The sequence below is a fragment of the Astyanax mexicanus genome, chromosome 5 (genome assembly GCF_023375975.1).
Source record: "Astyanax mexicanus isolate ESR-SI-001 chromosome 5, AstMex3_surface, whole genome shotgun sequence".
NCBI lineage: Eukaryota > Metazoa > Chordata > Actinopteri > Characiformes > Acestrorhamphidae > Astyanax > Astyanax mexicanus.
This window is the reverse complement of record NC_064412.1, coordinates 19,853,694-19,862,414: the sequence shown is the minus strand read 5'-3', so window position 1 is coordinate 19,862,414 and position 8,721 is coordinate 19,853,694.

The following is an 8,721-nucleotide window of genomic DNA, read 5'->3' as shown; positions in this document are numbered from 1 at the left end:
TTGAGCTACATATACAGAAATAAGCAGCAAAGTGTAACACAACATGTCAGCGGTCTCGGTATTAACCTCCTAAACCCAGACCATTGCTTGGTATGCATTTTAAATTTCCCTCAGCTATATTGAGATTAGTATGACCAAATCTTTGTACAGGTAGTCAATTTTGCAAAACAAAAAACAATGTCCTTATGTGGGGACAGAAGTATATAGTAGTTTAGTCCAAAATTAGTCCAAAAAAAACAAAAATAGTTTAAGTGTGTGTGTATTGTGAGGGCACAAAAAATATGCCTTGCGAGGCTCGAAACACGCAAAAGGCATGAACTTATTCTCTTAATTATTCATGGGTGTGTTTTGGGCATGACCTAAAATTAACCAATCAGTGTGACAGTAGTCTTTCCCTTTAAGAGGCAGGTGCGCTCTGACTTTGGCGCATTTGTATTTTAACAGGGGGGCGCTTTGTGCAACTCAGCAGAGGATACTGACCTATGTTTTCACACTGTGAAGGTGTGCCAGCAGTTCAATTTATGGAATAGCAATGTTATTTTATTATTTATTCTGTTTATTATTGCGTTAAAATCAGGTTTGTACGGTGGCCAAGAAAGCCCAACGCAGTGCAAATTGAAAAGCGCTGCAAAAGCACAAAACACATCCATCAAAATTACAACACAGGCGCAGCAAATAGAAAAACGCGCTGCAAATAGAAAAACGCGCTGCAAATACAACCACAACACAACGGAAGTGAGTCACAACACGGAAAACGGAATTTTCCCGGGGGACCTTAAAAGATGCTGTACCAGCTAAGCTGCGTCTTCAGTAACGTCTCGGACTTCACTATGTGTACAAAGGACAATAAGTGGCAAACAAGGCGTTTTGTGAAGCAGAACTTTTAATAATATGCACTAGGGGTGTCACGATCTCGATATTTTATCGAAATCGAATCGAAATGAGGTCACGATCTCGAGTATCGAAGTCAAAAAGAGGATCGACGATCCCTCCCGCGCGCGCTACGCAAATAGCGCAGCGCGCTACGCAAATGGCGCGGCACCAACACAGCGCATCCTATTCATTTAAATAGAGATAGCCACTGCATGAGCGCAGTCGGCGGGAGTGTGATCACTGTTTTTATCTGTCCAACGGGGGAGGGGGGGCGGGGGTTGGGCGCGCAGGTTTTGTATCTGTATCTAACGGAGGGGTGGGTGCGCGCAGGTGAGAGCGTGTGAACTCGCTGAAATGCGTGTGTCAGTGTGACTTGAGAACACTGACTATAGATCACAGTGAGGTGGATTAAAAATCTTAAACTTATAATTGACTACACCTGTTGCTTTCCATTGAATTAAAAAACATCTTTCTCTCAGATAAAGTAAACACAAGCGTGTTTCTGACTAAAATAAAAGCTTTTCAGGAGAGATATAAGTTATGTGTAAATATTTATAAGACAATACCCACATCACTTATCTAACCAGCCTGTACTGATTTCTGCCCCCCAATAATGCTTTCAATAACCTCTTGTAACCCCTGGGAGCCAGGGGTTACACTCTAATAGCCTTTAATAGTCTTCAGTAGCCTTTAAAAGACTTACCTGGCGGCCGTGGTGTGTCCACTAAACTCCGTAGTTATAAACATCCTGAGGTTAGCAGCGCGCTAACTGACCTGTTTATAATGTAATCCGAGCAGTGCCTCCGTGTCGGCTGTTCTAACCTGCTGCTGTTAGCTGCTTGGGCTGAAAGATGAACTGTAGTGAGCTGTATTATCCGGTTAGTGGGGTTAAAACCTTTATTTGTTTACAGAAACAGTAAAAACGGACTGGCTGAGCTCTGTAGCCCGTGGCTGGGCTGTACTGAAGTAGTGACTGAGTGAAGAGAGCGGAGCTTGTGCTGCTGCTAGTGGTTGGATGAAGAACTGCAGCTTCATGTAATGAGCAGTTTCACCAGCCATCCACACACAGCTCTGATAAACTGCTTGTTTTAATAGTGCACACTGTTGCTACCAAAAAAAGTCACTAGATGGCATTACCATATATATCTTAATAAATAATAATAATAATATTTATAATATTTATAATAATAATAATAATAAATATATTATTTAAATTTTATGAGGCATAAAATAATAACAAGAAAAAAAAACAAGAAAATCGAGAATCGAATCGAATCGTGACCCTCAAATCGAAAATGAAATCGAATCGAGGATTTAGAGAATCGTGACACCCCTAATATGCACACAACCGTGGTAATCACAGGTAATAAACATAACTTACTTTTCAGAAGCTTGTTTGCCACTTCTTGTCCTTTGTATACAGCTGGTACAGCATCTTTTAAGGTCCCCCGGGAAAATTCCTTTGTGTTGTGACTCACTTCCGTTGTGTTGTGGTTCTATTTGCAGCGCGTTTTTCTTTTTGCAGCACGTTTTTCTTTTTGCAGCGCGTTTTTCTATTTGCTGCGCCTGTGTTGTAATTTTGATGGATGTGTTTTGTGCTTTTGCAGCGCTTTTCAATTTGCACTGCGCTGGGCTTTCTCGGCCACCGTAGGTTTGTAATCTTCAGTGTGTATGTGTTTTATGAGCAGGGGTGCACACATACTGGGCACCTGTGTTTTTTTGCTGCCAAAATAGCAACACGCCAGAAATTTACATGAACACTCCTCAATTCCAGACCACCACACCCATCAGTGTAGATTTATTCCTGAACTCCGGCACTATTTTAATGGCTTGGACGCAAGGCATGAAAACAGACTGTTGATGGGGTGTAAGGTAGCAAAGAGCATTGTGATGTGCCTTGTGCAGGGTGTATGATAGAGCCCAGTAAATATTTACATGTTATTCATAATCATATATATTTTTTTCTTTTTCCATCTCGCAGATGCTTTATTTATAATTGCTTGCTTATTTTCATTTCCAGGGTCTGTTTTCACGCATGCGTAGCCTGTGAAATCTATGAATACACCGGTTAATAGAATGCATGCACAGAATTTTAGATTACTGAGCAGATTTCTTGCTTAGATTTTACATGACCTCTTAAATAATCAGAAATATGCAGTAATCCAGTTATGAACGTGGATGTAAACACACTCAGTGAGACAAAATCATTGGATCTTCACATCTTTAGAACAGTTTATATATAAATATATACTTTGTATGAACAAAGTGACACAAACAAAAGGTCGAAAACGTCCCATGTTGCCTTAAGCACACAATCACAACTCAATTGCAACTTCAAAGGCAGGCTGGAAAGTATGGCAAAATGGAAATCATTAGAGGCAATTACCTTAGCAGAGAACCTGTGGAATTGGCAAGCAAGTTACTGCATGTGTGTGTACGTGTAAGTGTGTGTTTTTTTTTTTTTTGTCTTTACCACACGCGGAGGGTGAAGTTTGCAGGGATGGAAGGAAAGACAGTAAGCCTGCATCTTTTTACAGCTTCCTGTGTGTGTATGTGTGTGTGAGTAAGAGAGAGAGAGAGGGAGCAAAGCTGTGTGTGTGTGTGTAAGAAGTGATGAAAGGGGCTCATTCTCCCAACTTCAGGATCCACAGGCATTCTTCAGGCTCACTTGAGCAGAACCACACACACATCCACACTCACTCTTGTCTCCTGTGTCTATCCCAACCTAATAAAACTTACAAACACTAAAAACCCCCTACCCAACCAGTCCCAGCTTTAAAAACTCTGCGTTTATCTTTCACATGAAGCGTTAACTCTAACTCCAGCCACCATCCCTGCTGGTCTGTCATCACAAATCTATGGTTACACACCTCCCCAGTCGCTGACACACACAGAAACACACACTTGTTTATATACCTTGTCAGGATGTGGGATCATGCCCATATCCTATATGTATTATAAACAGTGCGCAGTGTTAGATCACAAGTTTGCAACTCAGTAGGCAAACAGAAATGGCTCAGTTTAACTTTGGGATGTTCTGTCAGAGAAAACACAGAAAAAGACCTTTACTGTAAGACAGTGTACCAACATGTGTTTTTAAGATCTTTATGTTATAAAAATTCCCTAACTGTTCTAACATTTACCACTTTAACAAAACAAGGATTCTGTTTAGGTAATGTTTAGGTATAAGGTTTAATGTATTATTTAATGTGCGAAAAATATTTTATTCATAACACAAAATTAATTTCCACTCAGTCAAACAAATAGTTGACAGGAATAAAGATTGATGGGTAGGACTTACATCATGTGACAAATTACTGTTTTACACTTTCATGTCATGTGATGTAAGCAAGAACTGGCCTTATCACCAAGATTAGGGACATTTAGCAAGAAGTGATGCCCTCAATGAGTCATCCTGTGAGTGCCAGCACCACTGATGGACGGCCGTTTGACGTAGGAGTATATGCATGCAGGACATTACAATGACTACTCTTAACAGCACAAGGCCGCAATGATTTTCTATGAGATTGTCATTCAGAACACCATTAAGAACCTCTACATTTCCATGCAATTTCATTCCACAACTAATCAGAGTTTTTTTGTTGTTGTTGAGAAAGTTGTGTCTTATTTTTTTTATTGGTTGTTTGGTAATAAAGACTGCATAGCTATGCTTCACCCCCGACTTCCTGTGTTCCCATTACATGAAAAAAAAACCACACTAAATTCCCAAGAGAAGATAGCCCTGATTGGCAAGACTACACACTGATGGTGAGTTAGTGTTGAGGGAACTCATCCATTATGCAAATAAATTATGCCAGGAGCCAATAGGAAACATTGACTTTTTGTGTAAGGTATCACAAATATACAGCTCTGGAAAAAAATAAGTGACCACTTCAGTTTCTAAATAAGTTTCTCTGAATTTGCTATTTATAGGTATATGTTTGAGTAAAATGAACATTGTTGTTTTATTCTATAAACTACGGACAACGTTTCTCCCAAATTCCAAATAAAAATATTGTAATTTAGAGCATTTATTTTCAGAAAATGAGAAATGTCTGAAATAAAAAAGATGCAGAGCTTTCAGACCTCAAACAATGCAAAGGAAACAAGTTATATTCATAAAGAGATATCTGTTCAGAAATCAATATTTGGTGGAATAACCCTGGTTTTAAATCACAGTTTTCAAGCATCTTGTCATGTTCTCCATGACATAACTTTATGCCACTCCAGGTGCAAAAATTCAAGCAGTTCAGTTTGGTTTGATGGCTTGTGATCATCCATCTTGCTCTTGATTATATTTCAAAGGTTTTCATTTTAGTAAAATCAAAGAAACTCATCATTTTAAGTTGCCTCTTATTTTTTTCCAGAACTGTATGTATATTGTAACAACAAATAAAAAGAGTAAACTTAAAATGGTCTTTTTCTGGCCTTTTATTTTAACTGTACGGACTGGACAGTGAACCGTAGATTCTGTAACTTTAACAACCCGCATTTACAACATTAAAATCTACTCTGAAAAAAGAAATCTAATTTTATTTTCTATTTCCCATGCAGAATTCCCCATAATATACTGTACATTAGTCCAAAAATGCACAAAAACAAATATACACACACACACCTCTCCACATACCCTTCTCAAGTGGCCCTTACTTCACTCTGGAGTTCTTCACTTTGCTCTATTTCAAGTCACTGTCATCGTAACTTTGAGGGTGTGCATGAGTCTGAGCCGAGCTTCTTTCCTCACCTCGCAGACGTTCAGTCTGCCGCTCCAGCCAGTCTGCTGTCTTCCTTTCAGTGATGAATAGAAGCTGAATAAAAGAAAATGAGAGGGAAACCCCCTCACATAACCACTGCTCAGTACCTTTAATTCCAGCATACTGTCATCTTTTACCACTCTTTGTATACAGAACGGAGAAGGGTCAATATCAATGTAATGTTCCTTTAGTGTCTGCAGCGTAGTTGTGTAACACTGTGTGCTAATACATATTAAAAGTTTAGAGTAGTTTCTGTACATTGTATGCAGTTTTCTTTGATGTGTGATTGTGTGGGGGTGGTTTTATTGCAATGTCAACAGTGTGAAACTAATTTTTTTTTTTCTAAGTGCTTTAATACAACATTTTTAATTATTATTTAATTTCCTTAAGATGTATTTTTTAGAAATTTCAATTATTTTAAGTTTTCTATTTTTATAAATATATCAAGCTAAGCTATAAGGGATTGCAACAAAAATCCCCTACTGTAACTATAATGCATAGACTGTTACCAGTGTCACTGTTAAGAACAATTCCATTAGGCCTACATTTTACACAAATATATTTGGACATAGTTCTGATATAACTGCTGTGGATGATCCACTTATACCAGTGCAACACACACTAATACAATAAACACCTTTATGTCAGTACAGTCAATGCAATACTGAGAATGATCCACTACCCAAATCATAGCTGCTATGTGGTGGTCATGTGGGTGTAGTATGGATAATATAGTATGCAGAGAATCATACACAGGGCTACATTTTGTATATATTTATCAAGAACTACAAAGTGCTCCTGTATTCCTGTATGCTCAGACTGTAGAAACAAGAAGGTGGTCATAAAGTGGACATGGCAGTCTATACACTGACATAACTGTAAAACACAGTTCTGCATGTTCATGTCATTTTATGTGTTTTCCCATTGTACTATGTGCTTTTATAGGCATTAAATTTAATTTGAAAGAACATTACTAATGCACTCTCTTTGCTGCTTTTGGATGCCATTGTCTTATTTTTTTGGTAACATTTTACCTGGATGGTCTTTTGTTGATGCCTTACAGATGCTCAACTAACATTCCAATAAACGAAATGTCAGTTTAATGCAACTGAATTCTTAGTTAAATATGAATAATTCTCTATTGAATGTAACCCAATACCCATATCTAATCCCAACCCTATCTTAAACTTAAAAAGTTAGGTCTAGGGATATATTTAAGTTTTAGGGTTGAGGTTATTGTTGGGTTTTAAGGTTGATTTAAAATCTATAAATTAAATATAATCTAAAAATCCAAAGTGACTTACAATTAATGATGTGCATTTAGTTATAAGGGACTTAGAAGTTCAAGGCAAAAACATTTTATGCAGTAGCCTAAAGGAGGCCAAGTGGAAAAGTGGGATAGAGAAGTAAAAGCAGGAAAGAAGGAATGAGATTAGATGTAGTTAGCATGTTAGAGGTGTTAGGAGAGTAAGTGCTCTTTGAGGAGCCCTGTTTTCAGGAGTTTCTTAAAGATAGCGAGAGATTCTCCTGATTTGATATTGGTAGGTAGTTTGTTCCACTATTGGGGAACCTTGTATGAGAACAGTCTGGATTGCTTTGTGTGAATGTTTGGCAAAGCTAGTAGATGTTCATTGCAGGAGGGCAGCGGTCGGGAAGTAACGTAAGTAGTGCAAGTGGGTTTGCATAAGCATGAAGAATCATTAACATTCAGCTGAGAGTTCAGTTGCATTCAGTTTGATGTTAGTTGAATGTCAGTTGAATGTTAGGTAAGCATCTATAAGGCATCTATAATGGATTTTTTTCTAAAATTGAACGTTTTTCCATTGCAAGGTTGAAAACAAGCTCCCGAGATTTCTAAAAGAACTGTACTGTTTTGACTAGACTGGACTTGACTTGAAAATAGTTGAGTCCTACTGAATACTACTGAGTTAAATTGACTGATGATAGATCTCTAGAGACAGGTGGTAATAGTCTTTAGAGATCAGATAATTAAGTATGAGTAGTTCCTCTAGAGACCAGCCGCTGAATGAGCACTTCCTACCAGTGGAATTTCCCCTCCTCATATCCAGTCTAGGGTCATCCAGGCACGAGTCATGCCACTCTGGAATCTTTTCATGCGTCCCCAGGAACAAGACAGAAAACAACCTATTTGGGGGCCTATCAGTGAAATCAACACCGCTGAACGATTTCTCCTTCGTGTGCTTGTGCGAAAACCACCTGTTCACTGCTTCCCTCTAAGCGCTTATCTTCTGGACCGTCTGACTCATTTACTGAGCTTTTCACATTCCTTATGTCTATTGCACCCTGAGAAACCTACGATTTTACCATGATCCCCCCCCCCCAAGTGTGTGTTTCTTACACTATATAATCATCGCACCATGGTTACTAGTCTGCTGGATGAGCAGCACAGTAGAAGACAGTCTAGTGAGAATTCTATATGTCTGGCCTCGCCTCATATAGAACAGCATAAAACCAAAGACCCCTTTGCCTCATCTATAACAAAAGATTTGAATTTACAGGTTTCTCTTTTTTCTCAACTGCAAAATTAACTGTAGCATTGAAAGGTTTATGGAAAGGGACTTCAGTTTAACAAGATGGTGTGAAAGGAAGTTCTTATGGAACGGAATTCCACTGAACATCTATAAAACTGGAGCAAGAAAAGCTCTACTGGACAGCACATGCACATTTTTACAGAATGAAGCATTAAAATGCAGAATAGCAAGCCCTACAAACAGTATACATATTACAACTGCAAAAACTTTTTTGCAAGGAAGTGAGAAAATGAGAAATATGTTTGAAGACCAAAAAATCTACATTGTAAAATTTGATCATTAGATTTTAAATTATAATTAGAAATTGGGAAACTGATTGCCTTGAAAAGTTTAAGTAAACGTAACTGTAATATACAGAAAAATGTTTACTTAATGTATACATAATGTCTGTCTATATTTATGTGCATCATGTCTGGTGCTGTAGGCACTCCTGTCTCTCCCACACTTAGCTCTACCTGCAATCTCCAGCCTCCGGACTACAAATCCCAGAATGCACCTCACACTGACATCATGCAATCATGCAATCACATAACACTGCACAC